This window comes from Meriones unguiculatus, chromosome 15 (genome assembly GCF_030254825.1).
Source record: "Meriones unguiculatus strain TT.TT164.6M chromosome 15, Bangor_MerUng_6.1, whole genome shotgun sequence".
Classification (NCBI taxonomy): domain Eukaryota; kingdom Metazoa; phylum Chordata; class Mammalia; order Rodentia; family Muridae; genus Meriones; species Meriones unguiculatus.
The window spans coordinates 32,109,108-32,134,443 of record NC_083362.1 but is presented as its reverse complement, the minus strand read 5'-3'; the positions used below and the strand labels follow the sequence as shown (position 1 = coordinate 32,134,443).

The following is a 25,336-nucleotide window of genomic DNA, read 5'->3' as shown; positions in this document are numbered from 1 at the left end:
CTGGGGTTGGCTACCCAGAGGCTATTTAAGCTGTGGGCTGGCTTTCCCCAGGGTCAGATGATTGTTCAAGGTTCCTGAATAAACTGCATTAAAAAAAAAAAAAAAGATTTTCTGACTCTGTCTCTTCTTTTTCCGTGTGTGTGTGTCTGTGTCTGTGTGTGTGTGTGTGTGTGTGTGTGTGTGTGTGTGTGTGTGTGTGTGTATGCATTCCATGAACAAGACATGAAATACTCAGGGAAAAATTATCAGTCAGACTTTTCAGCTGATTGATTGATTGATTCTCTCATTTATTATATCCTGATCACAATTTTACCTTCCTCCTGTCCTTCCATTCTCTCCCCACAACCACGTCTCCCTTCCCCAATCCACTCCTCCTTCATTTCTCTTCAGAAAAGGGCAGGTCTTCCAGGAATATCAACAAAACATGGTGTATCAAGTTGCTGTAAGACTAAGCACCTCTCTTTATATAAAGGCTTGATGAGGCAACCCTATAGGACAGAAAGGTCCCCAAATCAGGCAAAAGCATTAGAGACAGCCTCTGCTCCCATTGTTAGGAGTCTCATAAGACCAAGCTACACAACCATGACATATGCAGAGGGCCTAGATCAGACCCAGGCAAGCTCCCTGATTGTAGGTTCAGTTGTCTGTGAGCTCCTACAAGCCCAGGTGAGTTGATTCAGTGGGTTTTCTTTTGGTGTCTTTGACCCTTCTCAGCCAAGGACTTTTGAGTCAATCAATTCAACCGAGCTGTTCTCTGTCTACACACACACATACACAGAGAGAGAGAATATTTTCCACTGTGTTCCATTTGCTTAATTTATTTTGCAGATTCTGTCACTGTTTATCATTTGGATAATTGCTGCTTATTGTTTTTCGTACATTAAAATGCTTCCTTTAATTCTGCATTACTTTGCTTCTATTTGCTGACCTGTGTTTGAAAGCTTTTACATGTATTTTTCTGTTTTAAATGAAAATCTATCTCTTTTTTCATAAAAGATAGAAATTGTGAAAATTGCAGGTCTTTTTACAATACCACTTTGCCCAGGAAGATGTGCCCCCTGGTAGAATGATAGAATGGTTGTTATAGAATAACCAACAGCTTTGTGATTGGAATATAGAGCCAGTCCATAAAGGAACCCATACCTGTTACTAGAAACCTGATCAAAGCACATGACTAGGAAGGTCGTGGACTTTGACGAGGGAGCCTATCTGTGTTTTGCTAAGTGAACATGCTGTTAAACAGCTCTATAACTTAAATGCATAGTTCAGTCAGAGTTTCAACTTAGGTAATGGAAGTTTCTGTGTGTGGTGGGCAATGGTTGATGCGGAAACTCCTCATTGTTCAAAGTGCTGAGAACAAGTTTTCATCTCAAGCAGGTAAAAAAATTCATATCACTAGCTACAAAGAGGTATTTAGGCAAAGTAAAAGCTCAACTTATACAACCTCATCCAAAGGAAGTGTGGTAAAATTGAAGAAGGGAGCTCCTTAATATTTTCTGAGACACTATCATTACGGATTAGTCCTAAGAAATTTCTCAAAATAAATCTCCCCCTTTTTCTTGAGAATTTATCACTGTTTAAACACATTGTATGAGGTCACAAAATCTTTTCTAACCTGTTTATGTTTTACTTTCCTTAGGCATTCTTTTGGTACCTTCTATTCTCTATATAAATTTTCCATCTGGATGTTTCCTTCTAGGCATATGGCAATCTGGGAATAGCTATCTTAGCAACATGGTGCCAAAAACTAAACCCAAGGCATCAGCTGTGCCATCATTATTGTGACAAATACCGAGACTATTCCCATCTACTGCATCACTCTGCTTTTAACAATTAATATGAACTGTCTCTCTTCCTGTCGACCTGGTAGATGCACTAGCTATAATAAAGTACCAAATTTGTTATCAGGAAGACTGCTGTGGTTTGGACCTCTGTGATGTTGTGTCAATGGATAGAGTGAACTTGTTTTGTTCCACCTATGACCTCATCTTGCTGCACTGTTATCTAATCTTTTTTTTTTTTTTCGGTGTTTTCAGAGACTTTGAATTTCTATAATGACAAATTTCTAACTTAAAAAAAATTAGGAATGTAGAATGGCAGAGAAACACTTAAAGAGATTTTCAACATCCTTAGCCATCAGGGAGATGCAAATCAAAACGACCCTGATATTTCACCTTACACCCATCAAAATGGCTAAAATAAAAAAACTAAAATGACAACACATGCTGGAAAGGTTGTGGAGAAAGGGGAACCCTCCTCCATTGCTGGTGGGAAAGTAAAATGGTACAACCACTTTAGAAGTCAATCTGGCGATCTGCCGCTTTCTCAGACAACTAGAAATAGTGCTTCCTCAAGACCCAGCTATACCATTCCTAGGCATATACCCAAAATTTGGTCAAGTACACAACAAAGGACATTTGCTCAAACATGTTTGCAGCAGCTTTCTTTGTAATAGCCAGAACCCGGAAACAACCGAGATGTCCATCAGTGGAGGAATGGATACAGAAATTGTGGTACTTTTACACAATGGAGTACTACTCAGCAATCAAAAACGAGGAAATCATGAAATTTGCAGGCAAATGGTGGGATCTAGAAAAGATCATTCTGAGTGAGGTGTCCCAGAAGGAGAAAGACACACATAGTATATACTCACTCATATAGACCTATAAGATATGATAAACATAATGAAATCTATACACGTAAAGAAGATAAAGAAGAAAGAGGACCCAAGGTAAGATGATCAATCCTCACTTAGAAAGACAAATGGAATGTGTATTGTGCATAGGAAAAAACAAGTAACAGGACAGGAGCCTACCGCAGATGGCCCCTGAAAGACTCTACCTGGCAGTGTATCAAAGCAGATGTTAAAACTCATGGCCAAACCTTCGGCAGAGTGCAGGGAATCATATGAAAGAAGGGGGAGTTAGTATGACAGGGAAAGGATAGGAGCCCCACAAGGACGAAATATATCTGGGCACAGGGTTTTTTTCTGAAACTGTTTCTCCAACCAAGGACCATGTATGGATATAACCTAGAACCTTTACTCAGATCAAGCTCGTGGTAGCTCAATAACCAATTGGTTTCCCATAGTAGGGGGAACAGGGACTATCTCTGACAGGAACTCAATGGCAAGCTCTTTGACTCCCCACCCCCCAAGGGAGGAGCAGTTCTGCTAGGCCACAGTGGAGGACTTTGCAGCCAGCCCTGAAGATACCTGATAAAACAGGGCCAGATGAAAGGGGAGGAGGTTCTCCCCAGTTCGTGGACTTGGAAAGGGGCAGGGAGAAGCTAAGGGAGGGAGGGTGAGATTGGGAGGGAATGGGGGAGCGGGATGCAGCTGGGATGCAGAGTTGATAAAATGTAAATAATAATAACAAACAATAAAAAAAAGAAATCGAAAAAAAGAAAATACTTCACAACGCATGTAGATAAAACTGACTGGAAAGCAGGTAACTCTAGAGACAGAATACTAAGGCACAAAAATGACTAAGATAAAACAAAATTTGAAATACTACTGGAGCTGTTTCATAGAGTTCTGATGTATTAAGCAACTTGAAATGGGGTTAATCACCCCAAGTAATACTTGGGTGATTAACCCCAAGTATTTATACAATTTTACATGAACTGGTAAAAACTGTCATAGATAGTGTCAGATTTATTCTCAGAAAAACAGCTTCTGGCAATGATATGTATTAAAATAAACATGCCTGGAGACGGATTGAAACCTTTGTCTAGGAAAGTTCAGCCAGGCCCTGAAACAAAGAAGCCACCTGTGCTGAGACAGGCTACTTTCAAAGGACACACACGCATTCCATATGCGGCAACCTGGCAGGCCGTGTTGTGCGTGTGTGTGTGTGCTGGAGTACCACCAGTAATTTTCTTTATCGAAATTTACAACTTCACATTTCTCTCTTTGATTTTTTTTCCTTCAGTTTTAATTCTTATAACATTTTTGCACGTACAGGAAATTGAGTACAGTATACAGAGATTTTGAAGAACTAGCTTGCCTTCATCTTAGGCTTTTAAAGTCATCTTATAGGAAATACACACTAAGTTCATTTCTGTTTATGATTAAACTTCTGTTTCTCAAGGATTGAGCTATTCTTCACCTGTAACATTAACTATTAATGGTTCTGTACTGTCTGTTCCAGGAAAGGCAATCATGGTTTTACTTTTAAAAGTTGTTTATAAACATCTTCCAACCCTATCTCTGTTCTAAAAGGGTTGTTATAGCTAGCTTGTAATGCTACCAGGGTTACAACCACCTTGAAATCATGTCTTTGTTTCAGGAGGTCATTATAACAAACCTGTTATGCTTATTTTATGCTCCTGTGACCCCACCTTTTTTGCCTACCAAATTCCCTATTTGAGTAACTTAAAACCCTATAAAAACCTTGTCTTCCTCACATCCAATGCTCACCCGTCAAGGCCCATCTTAGAGAGAGGCAGCCTGTGCATATGAATGAAAAAGCTTGCTTTAACTAATTTGGTCATGATGACTGGGGTCTATAGGTGGCTTCCTCTCCTCACTATGGTGCTAGAATGTGCATCAGTTGATGAACCTATGTGTATACATCATAATCACCACAGTTTACTTGATGGTTCACTGTAACTTTATTTAGAAGCCTGAAGAATTGTAGAAGAGTTATCAATATAGTATATGTAGTATAGTATTAACCAGAACTTTTAGTAAATACGATTATGAAATATAAAATCAAAGCTAATTTCACCACACAGCTCTTACATTTGCTCTTTTTTTAAAAAAATGTATTTTGAAAGGACAATTTTAAAGAATTATGGCAAAGAAGAACTCAAATTATTTTCTTTACTTTCTAGTATTTCAGTTAAATATATTCTTCTAATGGCTGAGCTAGAAAGAAAAAGGAGAGATTAGTCAAAAGACTGGATTGCCAACACCAACCCTCCTACTGATGCATAACTGCTCCAACACATCAGCTTGCCCCTTCCTCTTTGCACTTTCAGATGCCTAGAGCAAACAACCAGATCCAGTATTCAGCCATGGCTCATACCTGTGGGCTGGGCAACTCACAAACACGGAGCTTTTAGAAAAGTCTGAGGGTACTCAATCCCCATCCATGACCAAGAGCATTGGCAGATTCTATTTAACTGGAGCATGGCCACCTGCCTTCCCCTCCACGCTGTCCACTTAGAGAAGTCAGCCTGCCTTAATTAAGACATTAGCTCCAATGATATCAAAAAATTTCTCATTGAGATGCAATAACATTTCCTTAATATGCGGCACAGCCAGCACTGCGAAATATGTCAGCACAGCTTGGCTGACTTCCTTAGAGGGAGGGCCCATACCAGTGTTCAGCTGATTATAAAAGAAAGAGAAGTGACTTCTAAAACTAACTATAGAATTCTTACAATGTGCACACTGTTATTACGGCACTGTGCCCAGAGCTCATCAAAGATAAATGAGGTTTGAAGAGTGGAGTTTTATGTTAAACTTAATAGACATACCCCTTCTTTCTTTAAAAAGAAAAACTAGCAAGGGAATGGGAAAGACATCAAAGCAATTTTCCTATAAATCTACACAAAAATCAATTTCAGAGTCAACTTTTGTGCTTTTATTACTTATGGTGTTTTTATTTATTTTGTGGGTGGCATGAAGCTGAAACAGAACATTATTCAATGCCTTTCAAATTGCTTTGGAGAAATATAATAAATCCAATATACACAGAAAAGTTTATCAGATTCTCTCTCTTTATTCAAAAAACATACACAACTCTGAGATCTTTGATGTTAATACTGTTTCAATTTTTTTCAAAGTTTTTCTACATATTACACAAGATTTATTTCCTAGATGCTTAATTTATACTTCTTAAGATCTCTGATAGAAGGCAAAGTTTGGGCTTAAGAAGCTATTGTCAAAAAAAAAAAAAAAAAGAAGCTATTGTCTTTTCTAAACTGCTATTCTTAAAAGTCCTCCTCTGAACTTTACAATCACATTCTCTCATTTCAGTTCCAATGTCTAGGAATTTTGATAGGAAATAAGAAGAGTAGAGTGTCCATTAATATTGCAACACCAGCCTCAGGATGTTCATTTTGTGTGTGAAATTGTATTTTTCTGACATTTCTCTGGTTTTGTTCAAATCAGCTCTATTGAAAATCATCTTGAACCCAATTTTTATCCAGTAACTGTCTCTCAATATGTATCACTCTTATAAGTATTAAAGATTTGTTGGCTCAGCTTTTCAGGCAAGACTATATGAATACACAAGAAAGTTGTCAGAGTGTTCTTTAGACTATGTCAAAATTAAATGAATTCAAAGTTGCCTGCTTTTATCAATAATTATGTCCTCATTGTAAAAATCAATTCTTTAAGGAAAAGTTCAAAGTTAGCACTTCCCGAAAAGTGGTGAGGGGTTAGCTGTGGTAGCATAGAATTGCCTCCATATGATTAAATCAATGTAACCAAGGGTACCAAGGACATTCTTGGAGCCTAAATAAATTCCTCTAAATGAAGTCTTAAATAATGACAGAAATTCTTTTTTCATTAAACAATAGGGTCATCACTATGTAAATAGTCCACGATATAAAAATAAACACTAGACACATACAATTAACACCTAAAACTATCTGCCCTTTTTATCTGCTGTGCCCAAAAGAATACTTTTGCAACTGGCTGGAAGAAACATGGGTCAGAGAAAGATATTTCCCTAGGTTTTCTTCATTTACCTAAATTGAAATTGCCTCACAGAGTGGGAAGTGAGAATTAATGGACATTGATGAGAACATAGTAAAACCCCAGTGCTTTATATCGGATACAAAATCATTAGCACAGCAAGGAAAACTTTAAATAGATGTTAAGGAATTGAAAAGCATTTACCCCTTTGAAAGTCAACTTCCTTTAAATGTGCAGAACAAACTTGGCAGACATTCAGTAGGGCTAATGGTATTAAAACTATCCCAAATTTAGAAGACTACTGCAGATATGGCCACCAGGCTCATTCCCTATGGACTAAACCAATGTTTCTCTACCCTGGCTATGCATTAGAATTACCTGGGGAGCCCATGGCATAATTGATCTCCATTGGAGAAAGGATATATTTTTAAAGCTCACCAAGTAATCTTGATGTATAGAGATGGAGAAGAGAACAGAATGGAACTAGGACAAAGTCTCCATACTTGGAATATGTGTGCAGGCTCCTATCCTCTCAACCACACAAATAGCATTTTTTTGAAATGATGGGTTTCTACAGGAAACATAGGAAGAAAATGGTTACGCTAGGCAATAAGAAAATTTGTCTTCTACATAACCTCCATCCCTAGAGAGTGTTATAAATTATAATAAACTAAGTCAACTATACAAGGAAAACACACTATTTTAGTTATGTCTTCAGTTTCCTTCAAGACAATATCTTCTGGGAAGCAGAAAAACTCATAATCAATATTAAAAGACAGTTTAGGTTGAAATAAGATGCAATAGTATTCCAATAGAGCAGCTACATGGAGGGCTCCTACGTTACCTCCCTATTTTCCTCACAGTTCTAGTCTTGCCCTGTCATATTGTGCCTTTCCTTATTGTTCTTCATTTTTAAATTAACGCATGGTCTTTTTGGCCACACTTGTTAGAGTTAATCCTTTTGGATAAGAAAAAAAAATGGTGTAAAGGAATTTTCTTCTTTGGATTTTGTTTTCTGTTCTATTTCATGTCTTGGTACAAGGACCAAAACACTGCCTGAGAAGTCCCAGGTGAGAGTGGCCTGCTATTGAACCCAGGCTGTGGTATAAGGAGAAGAAGGTATTGAAGTCAAAGAACTGGCAAAGCTACAGGAAAGTGTGATGTTTGTTGACTCACCTGAATATATAAAAATCTCTGTTAAGAAGTAAGGGCATTTGAATGAGTTTATAAAAACTATTTTTGGAAGAATAGAATTTGTAACTTTGGATCCTAAAATTTAATAACTATTAAAATTGTAATGGCCACAATTATTTTAATGATAAACAGAAAGGAGAATAAAGGAGCCTTCATTTCTGTATTTTTATTTGTATAATTTTATATTCCACAATTCTAAATATACCATAGTAATATCTTCCAGAAACATAATATTATTGGCCAGAAATTAAAGTAAAATTTTAATAAGCAAGAAATATAATAACCAGTGATGTCTGTGTATGAAAGAAAACGTGTGTGTGTGTGTGTGTGTGTGTGTGTGTGTGTGTGTGTGTGTGTGTGTGTGTCTGAGTGAGGTGATGAAAAGGAGATGACAGGAAATGGTCTTTTCTGAAGGAACAAGCTGGACTGGAAGATTAGGTAGTGAGGTAAGTCCACAGTGCAAATGCAAACTCTTTATGTATTTACTTATTCAGAATCACCCCAGGGTGCAGACTCAAGCAGTAAAAATTAATTAAATGATGCAAAATAAAAGCAACAACAACCAAAGCCAGTTCAATTCAACCAAATACATATTTTTAAGTAACTCTAATTTCCATCTTTAAAATGAGTCTAAAAGTCCATTTACCCAACAAGCACAAACAAGTTTTGTGTGTTTAGTTGTTGCGTATACCCTATTACTCACTCATGTGTGTGTGTGTGTGTGTGTGTGTGCATACAAGTGCACTCACACATGTGTGAGGCTTTTATCTATAGCCACATTTCTTTGGCAGTAAGATATAAATCCAGAGGCAATACTTTCCCCTCACTCTCCTTGGGCCTTGCACGTGTGGCTTGACCATTGACTTTGCAGAGCTAAAAATCATTGTATGTCATTTTTACATAAATGCATGTACTACGGACACTCATGCATAGATATGTGCATAGGTAAAGATAAATACATATTTTATATCTCTAAAATACTGTATGTAATAGCCCGAGTCTTTCAGAATAATTTTCTCTGTCTTAAACTTGTTGACAGCTCACCTCTCTGTGACTCTACACTATTGTGAAAATAGAGGCATGGTACTAAAGAGATGACTCAGCAGTTGAGAATACATATTGGTCTTCCAAAGGACCTAAGTTCAGGTCCCTGCCCTGCATTGGTCACTCACAGCCACCTGCAGCTACAGACGGTACCAAAGCCTCTGGCTTTTGGTGGCATTTGTGCTCATATGCATATACTACACACACACACACCACACACCTTTAAAAAATAAAAATTAAAATTAAAAATAGGCACTGGGCATGCAACTTCGTATAGAGCACCTACCTACCATGTACAAAGCCTTGGGTTCAGTGCCCATCCCCGAAGAATAAACACATGTCACCAGCTACAAAAAGCTTTCGGACGTCTCTATTCTTTACCAGCACATCTTAAGGCTGTGACTTTTTGTTCCCAAACCATCCCTCTTATCCAGAGAATATAATCCTCATGAAAATGAGAGTGAGTATTCTCTACAGACTCGTGCAAGTCTCTGTTGTAATGACTCTAAGTTTTTCTGACAGGGAATACAGATGCACTAGTCTGTGGATAGGATGTTAAATCATTACAAGTCAGTTTCACACGATGTCCATTTAGCAGAGTATTAATAGTATTTTCCCCTAGGGCCTATAACCTGTCTAGCCACAGGTTTTTGGCTATTGTAATAGTGACAGGCAAGGGCTTTCTCCATGTTGTATAACTCAAGTAAATGGTATCTTCTATATCAGAATCTTACTGTCAAGTTCTGGAGAGTAACCAAGAGCTTTGGCAATAGTCCTTAATGTTTGGGGATCTGTGGAAACTTACTCATGCACAATTCCAAAGAAAATAACTCCTTCCTGGCCCTGAGCTTTTAATTTGATATCTACTAGGGTCATTTTTGCACAATAATAGGATAATGTCATTTTAACTCTTTATGTATGTGTAAGTACATATTTAAGAAGGTGTCTCCAAAAGTAGGTTTCCATATGTCATTATTGAAATGTTTTTGTTTTTAGTTATCCTTCCTAATATTTCTTCATCTTCTCTGCCAACCCTTCAATTCTCCTCCCTATTAAGCCCTTCCTTTATTATCATTTTTCTTTAAAACATTGACATCTATCTCTCCTCCTTTGAAGTCCTCCCCTACAGTACCTTCTAATTTTTGTGTTTGTTTTGTTTTTTATTTTGTTTTTCAAGACAGGGATTCTATGTGTAGCCTTGGCTGCTGAGGACTCACTTTGTAGGCCAGATTGGCCTCGAACTCATAGAGAACCACCTGCCTCTTCCTCCCCAAGTGCTGGTATTAAAGTTATGTGCCACTGTGCCTGGCTACTAAATTCTTGATCTCTATAGATATTCCAAGTGAAACACAAATATCTAAAGAACCAAGTTTAACATCCACAAGTGAAAATATATATAAAACTTTTATGTCTCTCTATATCAGTTTTTCCTAACTCAGGATGGTTTTTTCAGTTTTATTGACTGAATTTTTCATAATTTTGTTTTTCTTAACATCTGAATAATAATACATTGTATAAATGTAACATAATTTCATTATCCAGTCATCATTTGATGGACATCTAAGCTATTTCCAGTTCTTATCTATTGTGAATACAGCAGCAATAAAGATGGGTAAGCAAGTATCTCTGTCATTAGTTATGAAATCTTTTGGTTTATGCCCCAGAAATGGCTGTATCATGTACTATATCTACTTCTAGCTTTTTGAGCATCCTTCGTACTGATTTCTGCAGTGCCAGCAACAGTTTAAACTCCCACTATAAGTGAATAAGAAGATAAACGTGCCTTTTCCCTCAACCTTAAAAGGAATATCTCTATCATATCCACCCCCAAGACTTAGTGTTCATTATAGAAGAGATATGGTAGATAGCTACGTGGAAAAAAAATGTTTTACAAACATAAAAGGGAAATTGCATGTATGGATTAACAGCAGTTGAGAATGCACAAGATTATGCAGACTCAGTCCTGACAAACTTCTGGCTTGGAGAGAGGAGGAGGGCAATGTCCAATAGCTTCTCAGCTATTGGATGTTGACAGATGGTGGAAGAAAGAAAGTTTTCTTTAAGAGTGTGGCCCCTCTTAGCTTTTTCCCCTACCAGTTGAGGCTGTGCATCTAAGAGTATATGGGCAGCATCAACAGTACTTGATAGGTTAAAAACAAAGGGAACACAATGATGAGTGGGTGAAAAAAGGGAATATCTATCTGCGAGGAGTGGGAGAGCAGGTAAATATAATCGAAGTATATTATACACAAATTTCAAAGAACTAGACGAATGAGAAAAAGATACCAAACATAAATTTAAAAAGAAAAAGAAATTGGGAAGAAAAAATAATCACCAAGTATACTATTTCCAGATGGTCTGTGTGTTATTTTGGAAAATATTTTCCCAAGAATGAGAGTGGAATAAAGTGAGACCAAGATGTTCTTATATTTTTGACTTCTGTATCTTCCATGTATGGTGGCACAGTTTGACTGGGTCTGTTGAACTCCTAGGTGCTGATTCTAACTTGCGGGAACGCAAAGGGGTTGCAGGCGTGCGAGGTGGAGTTTGCGCTATGCACGACCACTGGCAGGCCTTCATGCCACGTTTTGGTTGTGCCCTTCTTAGCACCTGGAAGAAGAGGAAAACAAAACACAACATTGTAAGATGTCAGTTTTTGAAATCTAAAGAACTACAAGGGCTAAGAGAATTACCTAACAAGGTCGTGTAAATCTTTAGAGTTTGAGTTACTAAAGAAAAGCAACATGCTTCTGTTTGACCCTAAATAAATTCTTTTGGATTTTCTCAGTGTCTGTAGTTATGTCTCCCTTTCATTTCTGATTTTTCTGATTTGGATAGTTTTCCTCTGCCTTTTAGTTAGTTTGGCTAAGGGCCTGTCTTGTTGATTTTTCTCAAAGAACCAGCTCTTGGTTTCATTGATTCTTTGAACTGTTTTGTTTGTTTATAATTTATTGATTTCTGCCCTGAGCTCCAGCCATTTATCCTCTTGCCTGTGTTTGCTTCATTTTTTTCTAGGGCTTTCAGGTGAACTATAAAGTTGTTGTATGTGATATTTCAGCCTACAGACTGGGAAAGGATCTTCACCAACCCTATATGTGACAGAGGGCTAATATCCAGTATATGTAAAAATCTCAAAAAGTTATACAGCAACAAATCAAGTAATCCAATTAAAAAATGGGGTACGGAGCTAAACAGAGAACTCTGTGTAGAGGAATGTAGAATGGCAGAAAAACACTTAAAGAAATGCTCAATGTCCTTAGCCATCACAGAGACACATATCAAAACAAACCTGAGATTTCACCTTACACCCATCAGAATGGCTAAGATCAAAAACTCAAGTGACAACACATGCTGGAGAGGTTGTGGAGAAAGGGGAACCCTCCTCCATTGCTGGTGGGAATGTAAACTTGTACAACCACTCTGGAAATCAATTTGAAGATTTCTCAGACAATTAGGAATAGTGCTTCCTCAAGATCCAGCTAAACCACTCCTAGGCATATATCCAAAAGATGCCCAAGTACACAACAAGGACATTTGTTCAATCATATGTGTAGCAGCTTTATTCACAATAGCCAGAACCTGGAAACAACCCAGATGTCCCTCAATTGAGAAATGGATACAGAAATAGTAGTGCTTTTACACAATGGAATACTACTCAGCAATTAAAAACAAGGAAATCATGAAATTTGCAGGCAAATGGTGGGATCTAGAAAAGATCATCCTGAGTGAGGTATCCCACAAGCAGAAAGACAAACATGGTATATACTCACTTATAAGTGACTACTAGACCTATAAGATAGGATAAGCATACTAAAATCTGTACACCTAAAGAAGATAAACAAGAAGAAGGACCTGGGGTAAGATAATCAATCCTTACTTAGAAAGACAAATGGGATGGACATTGAAGTAGGAGAAAATGAGAAGCAGGATAGAAGCCTACCACAGAGGGCCTCTGAAAGACTCTACCTAGCAGTGTATCAAAGCAGATGCTGAGACTCACGGCCAAACTTTGGGAAGAGTGCAGGGATCTTATGAAAGGAAGGTTAGTAAGACTTGGAGAGGGGAAGAGCTCCACAAGGACCAAATATATCTGGGCACAGGATCTTGTCTGAGACAGATTCTCCAACCAAGAACCATGCATGGATATAACCTAGAACCCCTGCTTGGATGTAGCCTATGGCAGCTCAGTATCCAAGTGAGTTTCCTAGTAAGGGGAACAGGGACTGTCTCTGGCATGAACTCTGTGGCTAGCTCTTTGACCTCCCCAACCCCTGTGGGAGGAGGAGCCTAGCTAGGGCACAGTGAAGGACATTGCAGCCATTCCTGGTGAGATCTGATAAGCTAAGGTCAGATGGAAGGGGAGGAATACCTCCCCTATCAGTGAATTTAGAGAGGAGCAGGGAGGAGATGAGGGAAGAAGGGTGGGATTGGGAGGGAATGACAGAGGGGGCTACAGCTGGTATACAAAGTAAATAAACTGTAATTAATATAAAAAATAAAAATTTAATTTTAAATAAATAAATGAATTCTTTTAATATAATAAAAATGCATTTATTTTAATCTTTTGAAGTGGATTCTATTAATGTATATATATATATATTTCCTTTAAAAAACTTACCGGTGCAGATATCTTCATTTTTTCACTTTTTATATGGACCATTGTATTATTTAATAAGGAATGTATGACAGATGGTAAAATAAAATGTACAGAAAATCAATCTTGACTTCCCATGTTCTCCTCCAGGGTCTAGCCTGGTGAGTATTGTCTTATCCCTCATCAAGGAAACTTCGCAACAGTTGGAAGCCACACATACACACACACACACACAAAAAAAAAAAAAAAAAAAAAACACAAAAAAAAAACAACAAAAAAACCTGCAATCAAAATGCAGAGTTGTGGAGCCCAGTCCTAATGGATATATCTACAAAACTTCCACACCTAAGGCTCAGGGAACATTGATATTGTTCTTCTATGAAAGATAAAACTAGGGTGGGACCGGGAGGGGAGTAGGGAAGGGCTTATGGGGGGATACAAAATGAATAAAGTGTAATAAAAAAAATAAAAAAAGAACTCAACATAATAAAAAAAAAGATAAAACTACAGCCATAAAATCTCAGCAACATGACTGTCCAAACGTGAGATGATCAAGGACACCAGGAATATGCCAAAGTAGAATGGAAAGGCCAAAAGCTCTCAAGTCTATATAAAGAACTACAGGCAACTGAGGGATTCTGGGAGCGAAAGAAATAATCTTCCTCAGGGAAGAGCACAGGAATTGGCCATCCGGTGCCAAGTTGTCAGTCCTAAAAACATATATGAAAGTACCATTATACAAAAATGAACAGGTTATATTTAGGGTTATGTGTGTTTACATATATACCTGTGTGTATGTGTGTGAAGGTATGTATGTGCGTATGCAATAACAGTCTGAAAAAAAGATGCCATGAGTTGAAAGAGGGCAAGAAGAAATGTTTAAAAAGAAAAAAATAATAATTTGTAAGTTCTGTTTTAAGAAAATCTAGAGTATATAAATGTATGAAATAAGTGACAGTGTTGCTTTTCTGTATGGTTTCCTGGGCTCCTAAAGGTGGTAGTGGTCACCTAAAGGTGAGATTCAGAAAGAGTAGCATATCAAAATACACCTTTCTGTTTTCTTACACTGTCTAGGAGGGTTGTGTTATTGCTTTTGGTTAAGGTATAAAAGCACTCTTAAAATAAAGTATTATGTAAAATAAGATAAGGGCCAAAATATAGTAGCTTGAAATATCTATTATCTAGATTATTCCCCACATAATAAATAAATAAATATAACTTAATTATAGGTTTGGAGATTTAAAAAATATTTCATTAACTGTAGTCACCTGTAGTCAACTGTAGGCAATGGATGTGTGCGGCCAGGAAGAAGTCCACGATCATGCCCTGCACACTAATATTTTAGCCAATGACCTTCAATGTACACCACCGTGATCTTCTACACTTGCAAAGGAGCTAAAAAGTCCAACTGAAATTTCAGCTGCCATATGGCTGCATCATCATGACTTTATCATATGGTGCACTCTTGTTTGTTTGTGGTGTAAAAAGACTACTACGCTGTCTTTGGTAAAAAGGGTTTCTTTTTATCACTCTTCAGAGTATGTTTTCTACCTAACTTTTTTAAAAAGTTTAATACAAAACAAGGTACCATGTTGCCCCAGTAGCAGCCTCATGCCATTTATATTTGCTACATCTCATAGCAGGATAAAACAATACTGTGCAGTTGTTGACTTCTGTCATCTAAGTCTGCATACGCACTGTTAGTGCTGTTTTTACAGAGGTGAGGTTGCCTTAAGGAGAGATTTCTCAGACACCTGTACCTGTTGTTAAGCAGTACATGACTGCGTCCTTAGCGAAGTGAAAAGGATTCAGTATATACAGCTGGGATTTTCCTTGTGGGGGGTCTATATGTTGTATGTATTGTATACGTTCTTATGTGCATATGTATATGCACGCACGTGGAGGACAAAGATGAATGTCAAATGTCTTCCTCAATTATCATCAACTTTATTTATGAGACAGACTGTCTCAGTGAATCTGTGCCTTACCAATTGGTTAGGCACTTGCTCACATGGCAAGTCTGTGAGCATCAGGCACCTCTTCTCTCTGCTTCCAAACCAAACTCAGGTACTCGTATCCGCACAGTAAGTGCTTCACCCACTGAACCTTCTCTCCAGTTTCCACTTTGAAATTTCTTAGAGACTTGAAGTAAGTGGAAAAATATATATTCTGACCGTTGCCATATTGGAAGAACTATAAACGTGTTGGAAATAAATTGCCAGACTTTCCATGGGAATAGTTTGCCTTAACTAAGTCAGTTATCTAATTTTTTATGTTTTATGTTCTTACCTGGGAGTGAAGGCTGCATTTTGTACATGTTGAGAAGAGACTGCACTATTCTCTGTTGTTTTCTTCACATTGGTTCTAGTATTTGTAGCACTGTACAGATTAGAAGGGACCAAACTCTTGGCCTTTCATTTCCTGCTTTCTGTCTGCCCCTTTCCTCTAGCACAACATGCTTGTGTTTTCCATTTCCAATCCACAGTACCTTTGCAAACATCACAGTATTTATACCTTCTCTGGCCCACATGCTAGTCTAGGAGAGAACTGTATTTATTGTAAGAAAAATAAGACAAGGGGCTAGATAATGGCTTAGTGATTAAAACTATGTACTTCTATTAGAAAGGAATGGTTGTCAGTTCAGAGCACCCGTATAAGGCCCTTCACAATTGTCTGTAATTCCAGACATCCTCTGCTATGTCTGTGGACACTTACAACAAACACATGCACATAGGATATACCCAAAACACACACATATTACACACTATTTTAAAGGTTTTTTAAAAGAACTAAAAATAAGACAATATTATAGACCTGTATATTTAAATCCTAACACCTAAGTCTCTAAATGGAAATACAGAAAATCTATATTTCAAAAATCCCTCAACAATAAGAGCTAAGATAATTCTTCACTTAGTTTCAAGTTTCTCTTCCTCAATTTTCTTAGTCTCCTTTGTTGACAGCCCTTTGATACCTTCAGAACTGGGATTTTTCTAAAACATTTTGCATGCTAATGTCAGTAGTTTCCAAGATAAAGTAAGAAATATTCTCAGACAAATACAGTGAGCTCCTTCCTCTCCCTTGCAGCCTGCTGAGACAAACAGTTCAGAATTAACAACCATCTGCATTCTTCACCTAGATATCTATCATCACCCTGCTTCCCAGGGCCACTCATGAACTATGAACTAAGCCTGGGGAGAGGAGACATTCAGGATGTAGCTGAACTCCTTATTTGACTGAAGTTGATCTAGGGCATTTAATTAATTACTCCAAAGACTGACATGTAAAGCAATGATCAGAAATAATCACAAATGATATCTATGCTATGTACTGTGTTCTGTAAAAGATAAGCTATCAATGACACTATCAATGTCAGTGGCATCTTTCATGGGCTGACCTCACAGTGCATGTTTGAAATGGTGTTCTGAATGGTAAAGAGAATAATCTACCAAAGCTGTGTTTTTCTGTTTTAAGTTTTGAATGAGTGAGTTTATTGAGTATAAGGAAGAAGAGGAAGGAGAGAAAGAAGAGTAGCAGAAAAAGAGAGAGGAAGGAGAAGGAGAAGAAGAAGGAGGGGGAGGAGGAGGAGGAGGAGGAGGACCAAGTGGCAAATAAAAACAATAGATCGATGTAATTCATCACCAAGTCAGTTTCTTAAAACATGCACAAAAGACAAGTGAAGTGTCATGTTTGAGAGAGCAAACAAACAATATCACCAAATTGAGAGCTTAGAACATACAACAGAAATTGAGTGAAAAAATCCAGCTAGGCCATCAACTGAAGTTTCTATCAAGAGATTCCTGAGTAGAGAACAGTGTCCCCTCAAGTGAGGCTTCCAAGAGAAAACAGCAGAAAATCCCACCGGGTGCTCACTCTCATTCAGCAGAAACAGGCTAATCAAGCTGACGGTGTAATTTAGAGGTCCGAACTGAGAGGATTCTTCCTGCCCCATTGGCTGAGCTTCCCCCTGCTGCGTTCCTGGCTTCTTAGATCTATTACAGGCATTTTTAATAGCATGGGACAGACAATAGTAACCTACACTGAAAGTTGATTACCTTTCAGCAGTTCTCAACATCACAATGTTATTGTTTTGATTTGGTTTTGGGTTTTTGGTTTTTGTTTTTTTTTGTGTGTGTGTGTGTGTGTGAGTTTTTGTTTTGTTTTGTTTTTTTGTTTTTTGTTTTATACTTTGGCACTGTTTTTTCCTTTCTATTTCCACACTACACAGAGTTAGGGGGACCAGCCCCTGTCCAGACAAGAGTTCTTAGATGATGTTTTGAAACAATTTTGTTTGGGTCTGAAATGGAAGAGGCAAGTCCACTTCTAGAGCTAGTACCTCAGTGAGCCATACAGCACCTGACAATTTACAAAAATATGTAGATTGCAGATGATCTCCAATTGGTTTCTTTGCCATATATATATATATATATATATATATATATATATATATAATCAAGAATCATATCACCCTTCACATGCACATGCTCTCTCACAAGTACTATTTATTAGCACATAGCCATTCAAATAACTGAAGAATGCAGTATGAGAAAGATTTAATGAGTCTATCAATTAATGATAAAGAAAAGCATGAGTAAAACTATCTTTCATTATAGTTTCTCTTCTCATCAGGGCTCATTATAAATTCCTTCTGAGGAAACAAAGACCCAGTTACTTTGACCAACTTAGATGGTTACTGATGAAGGAAAAAAAATATTAATGGCAATAAGCCATCACTGCTTCCTCTATGTCTCTCTAAGAGTCTAGTAAAAACAAGTTTGTGAGCACCCCTCCTTCGACTTGTTCACCTTCAAAGTCTTAGAATCATACTCAGGCTTTCCCATTCACTGTGACCAAATCATAAGCACTAAGGGACTCTGCTGTTTCCAGATGATATTTATAATGTACCATGTATAACCTTTCAACCCCACCACTCTCATCTGCTCAGCATCATCTCTCACCATTAATACACAATGACTTATTTACTAACATCTTTGGATTTTTTTTTTTCAGCATTTTACCAAGTGTTCAAGCAACTGCTAATTCAGAGCCTTATGTGCCAATTTTAGGTGTTTCGGGGGATTTTTGTATCTCCTAGATGACCATGCTGGAGAGGTTGTGGAGAAAGGGGAACCCTCCTCCACTTCTGGTGGGAATGTAAACTTGTACAACCACTCTGGAAATCAATCTGGTGCTTTCTCAGACAACTAGGAATAGCGCTTCCTCAAGATCCAGCCATACCACTACTGGGCATATATCCAAAAGAGTCTCAAGTACACAAAAAGGACATTTGCTCAACCATGTTTGTAGCAGCTTTATTTGTAACAGCCAGAAGCTGGAAACAGCCCAGATGCTCCTCAACTGAAGAATGCATGCAGAAATTGTGGTACATCTACACAATGGAGTATTACTCTGCAATGAAAAATAAGGAAATCATGAAATTTGCAGGTAAATGGTGGGATCTGGAAAGGATCATCCTGAATGAGCTGTCCCAGAATCAGAAAGACACACACGGCATATACTCACTCATATAGACATATAATATAGGATAAACCTACTAAAATCTGTACATCTAAAGAAACTAATTAAGAGAGAAGACCCTGACTAAAATGCTCAATCCCCATGCCAAAAGGCAAAGAGGATGGATATCAGAAGAAAAAGAAAACAGGAGACAACCTAGGAACCTGCCACAGAGGGCCTCTGAAAGGCTCTACCCTGCAGACTATCAAAGCAGATGCTGAGACTTATGCCCAACTGTTGGGCAGAGGGCATGGAATCTTATGTAAGAAGTGGGAAATAGTAGGTTATGGAGAGGACAGGAACCCCACAAGGAGAGCAACAGAACCAGAAAATTTGAACACAGGGGTCTTTCCAGAGACTCATACTCCAACCAAGTACCATGCATGGAGATAACCTAGAACCCCTGCACAGATGTAGCCCATGGCAGTTTAGTGTCCAAGTGGGTTACATAGTAATGGGAAGAGAAACTGCCTCTGACATAATCTGATCAGCCTGCTCTTTGATCAACTCCCCCTGAGGTGGGAGCAGCCTTAACAGGCCACAGAAGATGACAATGCAGCCAGTCCTGATGTGATCTGATAGACTAAGATCAGAAGGAAGGAGAGAAGGACCTCCCCTATCAGTGGACTTGAGGAGGGGCATGCATGAAGAAGAGGAAGGGAAGGTGGGATTGGGAGGGGAGAAGGGAGGGGTTTATGGGGGATACAAAGTGAATAAAGTGTAACTAATAAAATAAAATAAAATAAAATAAAATAAAATTTAAAAGAACCCACTCACCATTTCTTCTTAACATCTGTATGTTTATGAATTGGCTATAAAGTCTATCTGACTTTGATGTAATACAAAAAAAAAGAACCCAGAAAGACATCATCATTGTGTTCTCCCCCCCCCAAAGCATAGTGTTTAACTTACTGTCTTGTTAATTCTACTCTTGCTAACTCTGATCCAGCAATAGTCGCCCCCATCCTAATCCCCACTGCTCCTTGAAGACACAGACAAACACTAAGTCAGAGTAGTTCCCTCTACTGAAAATAATCTCTACTATAAGATGAACATGGGTCACACTCTCACTTATTTCTAGTTATTGCTTAATGTTATCAGCCCCAAAAGATCTATCCTGGCCTTCCAACTACTGCATAATTCTCTTGTTATGTTTGTAATTTCATCTCTTCATTGTACCCCCAAACTCTCAACACATGCACATTGTTGTCTCCTTTATTTTCAACCATATAACATACTTCGGGCAGACTTTCAGACAGGTTGAGATGCCTAGAAGAGATTGAGACCACCTGAGCTGCCTGGAAAGGACCCCTCACCTGAGTGAGCTGCCTATAGGTTGTGCTGTGTGCTCCGGATTGCCAGCTTTCATTAGCTGTCACCCATGCTGCTGCGTCTTTGAATTATTTCTGCTTCTAGAAATAACCACTATAAAATTAATTGGGTCACTAAGTTGATCTTTGGTCTTATCCTTACTTTGGTCTGTCATCGGTTCCCTATCTGTGGTGAGTAGACATTTGTTCTCATCTCCCAAGGAAGAATGTCACACAACTCAGAATTAAATTGTATTGTGTAATTCATAAATATGCACCAAAGGTCCTGAATAGTGAAGCACTTGCCAGCATGTTTGAGGCTCTGGGTTTCATTTTTAACATTCGGAAAAATACAAGTAAGCATAGATATTAGTATATTACAAGTTATTTTTAATATTTTGATCACTTATTTTTTATATAATTAATTTAATTGAGTAAATCTTTCTGGTAATTAATATATAAGGTTCTGTAGTCTAAGAGATCTGTGACATAAATCTTCTAATTTAAAAGAAAAATTACTCTCTTCTTCCTGGAACTCTGTAGATAATCTATGCCTAGATGACAATATGTCTCCCCTAGAGTTCATGAAGGAAGAATTTTTTCTTTATAGAGATACAACTCTCTTATTTATTTATTTATTTATTTATTTAATGAACCCCTACACATTACCAGGTGATTTAATACAGGCATTGAGAGTGCATAAACAAAAAGGCGGGTGTGTGTCTTTATAAATTCTAAGCAGATTCCTATTGGTTTTTTGATTCTATTATTAATTTCTGTATTCTTGGTTCTGATCATTTTTTTAATTCATTCTTCATATGCTCCGCTACAGATTATAAGGTTCTTGGGCTAAAGATTTTGTCAGGTCCAGCAGGGAATCCCTGAAATAGTTCAGCGAATACCATGGTCATCTCCTTCTGAAAGCCACATTAGATAGCTGAAAGGTTATTTTCAAGGACCAGAAAATCTCTAAAGAAAATATAGTACTTAGGTTTTTTCAAGGTTAGCCATCAAATTCAAGAAGTAAGTTTTCTGATACAGGATCTCAATTCTTGAGTAAACTTGGAAACAGGGAGCGCTGCTAGCATTGTAAAGGCCTTTGGGGGCACTCTTTGCTCACTTGCTGTCATTACTGTCCTTTGAGTCAAGCAACTGCGCTGTCTTTCAACAGATCATCTCAGCTGGGTTTGAAGAGTGTTTAAGTCAAGCAAACTAAAATATAAATATAGACTAAGGAAGACTAGGGCAGTGGGACCATCCATGTGCTAACAGGGAAGCCCTTATCCTTGCTGGGAAAAGATTTTCAGGTGCTGCCTGTTGAAGGAAGAACACTCAAATCCCTGGGAGTAATACTTCATTCATGCTTGGTAAGAAAGCCCAATAAACTGCATTTTTCCCTGTAATGGAAGTATTGGCTTCTTTGAAAACTCACTCATGTTGTATAAATATGTTTTTTTAATTCTTTATTAATTACACTTTATTCACTTTGTATTCCCCCTGTAGTTCCCTCCCTCCTCCCCTCCCAATTCCTCCCTTCCTCCACCCTCTGCATGCATGCCCCTCCCCAAGTCCACTGATAGGGGAGGTCTTCTTTTCCTTCCTTCTGATCCTAGTCAATTAGGTCTTATCAGGAGTGACTGCAGTGTCTTCTTCTGTGGCCTGGTAATGCTGCTTCCCCCTCAGGGGGAGGTAATTAAAGAGCAGGCCAATCAGATTATGTCAGAAGCAGTCCCTGTTCCTATTACTATGGAACCCACATGGATACTGAACTGCCATGGGCTACATCTGTGCAGGGGCCTTAGGTTATCTCCATGCATAGTCCTTGGTTGGAGTATCAGTCTCAGGAAAGATCCCTGTGCTCAGGTCTTTTGGTTCTGTTGCTTTCCTTGTGGAGTTCCTGTCCTCTCCAGATCTTACTGTTTCCCACTTCTTTCCTAAGAATCTCTGCACTCTGCCCAACAGTTGGGCATAAGTCTCAGCATCTGCTTTGATAGTCTGCAGGGAAGAGCCTTTCAGAGGTCCTCTGAGTCAGGCTCCTGACTTGTTCCCTCTTTTCTCCTTCTTCTGATGTCCATCCTCTTTACCTTTCTGAATAGGAATTGAGCATTTTAGCAAGAGTCCTCCCTCTTGATTAGTTTCTTTAGGTGTACAGATTATAGTAGGTTTATCCTATATTATATGTCTATGTGAGTGAGTATATACCAATGTGCGTCTTTCTGCTTCTGGGATAGCTCACTCAGGATGATCTTTTCCAGAAAGGCACATACCTGAACATAGAAAAGGCAATATACAGCAAGCCTATAGCAAATATCAAACTCAATGGAGAGAAACTTAAATCAACCCCACTGAAATCAGGGGATTTCATGAAGGAAGAAAGGCAAGGCTGCCCACTCTCTCCATATCTCTTCAACATTGTTCTTGAAGTCCTGGCTAGAGTAATAAGACAATTGAAGGAGATCAAGGGGATACAAATTGGAAAGGAAGAAGTCAAAGTATCACTACTTGCAGATGATATAATAGTATACCTGAGTGACCCCAAAAATTTTACCAGGGAACTCCTACAGCTGATTAACACCTTCATCAAAGTGGCTGGATACAAAATTAACTCAAAAAGGATCCAGTCTTTGATGCAGATTCAAGGAATAAACAGTCAAGGCTACAGACCACCAGATGGCTAAAGGCCAGAGTAACACAGTTACCAGACACCAGGACATCATGGCTCCACCAAAAAAAAAAAAAAAAAAAAAAAAAAAATGGATATTCCAAAGCAACTGAAATACAAGAAAATGACCTTAAATCTATGCTTGTGTAGTTATTAGAGGCATGTAAAGAGGAAACCAGTGCTAAGAGAAGACTACTAGCATCTTGGTCCTCTGATGGCTCAGGCAGTGGCAGATGGCTCAGCACAGTGGCCAATGAGGGTGGCCAGAGAAGGCAGGACATTGGCTTTCTTCCAGGGTGGCCTGTGCCCTGCCCCAGGTATGGAGCCCAGTGGCTCCCTCACATTGCTCGACAGTGCTCAGGGCTGTGGGTTACCTGTGTACCACCAGGAACTCCAGCTGCCTGAACGCCGTGTTCTTGCTCTGTCAGCCCGGAGTCTCCTCACATGGTCAGTGAGTCAAGTACTGGTGCATTGCTGCTGTGTGCGGGAACACCCACTCTGGCTGGCCAGCACCTCAGCACCTTGAGGAAGCAGAAAGTTTGATGAGATGTGATGATCCTTTAATGGAATATCAAGAACAAATCCTACCCAACGACCTGTGGAAGGTGACTTGGAAGTATATTCTAAAGCCGCTTTTCTTTGTAGACTAAAGGAGACACAGCCGTCAAGAGTCTAGGTCAGCATCTCTAGTCAGAACTATAACCCTCAGTTATAGCTCCAACCTGACGACTTGAGCCCTTTCATGTCCAGCATTTTGGAAATCCAGAGCCTACAACTGTAAACTAAGGAAGAGACCCTACCACAGTCACTTTCATCACTGAAAAGCTGCAGAACCAGAGTTTAGATGACCTTACCCCAAGGCCTCTGAGGCCGGCCCATATTCTGCTGAGAAACTGAACCAAAGTGCCCATTTATTCCCTTCTGAGATTGGCATGGACAAAAGTCCTTGGAAGGCCCATTGAAAGCCAGGCGGCCTCGGGCCCCTTTCCATTGGGCTCACATAGTGTGTCTCACATCAAAAGTCTCAAGTGGCAGCTGGAATCCCCAGGACAAATGGCTGTGGGCAGCTTCTTTGGACCTCCATGAGAGCACAGAGCCACCTGAAGCACCACCAACCAAGAGATTCTGCCGGTCCCTGACAGAATAGGAAGAGCTGGCTCTATCCCATTCCCCATGGTTGCTGGTAGCTCCAAGATGTGGACTCCCATCTCTAAAAGGAGATGCAACAGTGGTGGGAGTGCCACCCTGCAGTGCTGCAGTGGCCTTGTGAACCCTACCCTGCAGGGAAGTCTGGATTCAGGCCTACCCAGGAACCCTGTGTCACTGGCTGTCCCTACCTCACCACAGACGCCCCTGCCAGCTTCAGTGAGCAGTGACTTTGTGGACAACAGTGAGAGCACTACAAGCTCAGGTCCACTCTGGCTTTCTATAGGACCCTGCCTGTTTTCCTCCAGGCGCTGGCTGCACCTCTCACAAGAGCATCTTGAAGATGCAAGCACTAGCCTACCTTCAGCAGCACCCCCACATCCACACCAGAACTAGACCAGCATCATGGCCTGCTCTGCTGTCTCTCACAGCCTTGTATATTGGATGGGAGCACAAACAGAGACAGAAGGACAGTTAGATACACCATACTTGGAATTTCTGAAAATAACATGAACAAAACACACACACACACACACACACACACACACATACACACACACACACACATTGAAGAGACTTTGCTCTCTGGACTATGAATATGATGAGGACAACATCCAGCAAAAGACTGTGTCTTCCACATATAACTCAAAGGGCCTTGTGGGCTTCATCACACCTTGCTCTAGCCCAAGGATTCCCAGGCTTGGGTCACCCAGCCTGGGCTTCAGGGAAACCAGTGGCCAGCACAGACGAAGGTGGGAACACTGGAGACCCCAGGGACTGGGACAGTTTAGGAGAAGGCATCCTCCACTGCAACCTGGACCTGTAGCAGATCAAGAACAACTAACTTTTGGTTGTTGTCTGTTATCTTGGTAGAAATAACTTGTGTGTTATTTTGAAATCTGAAGCACAATTTTGATTTTTTATTTTTATGGCTTCTATGGTTCAAGAGAGCTTCTCCATTTTGAAAAGTATTTTCATAGGGCATTCTATTAAACATGATTCTGCATAGAAAAAAATGAACAAATCTCTCAAAGAAATGCAGGAAAATAAATGAGGTATCCCAAAAGCAGAAAGACACACATGGTATGTACTCACTTATATAGACCTATAAGATAGGATAAATATACTGAAATCTACACACCTAAAGAAGATAAACAAGAAATAGGACTCAGGGTAATGTGTCCAATCCTCACTTAGAAAGACAAATGGGATGGATATTG

At 39.1% G+C, this 25,336-nt stretch overlaps 1 pseudogene; it reads left to right on the top strand.

Moving 5' to 3' along the window:
- Window positions 1-23,289: 23,289 nt before the first annotated feature.
- LOC110544415 (protein FAM53A-like) lies at window positions 23,290-24,907 on the top strand (annotated as a pseudogene).
- Window positions 24,908-25,336: the final 429 nt, after the last annotated feature.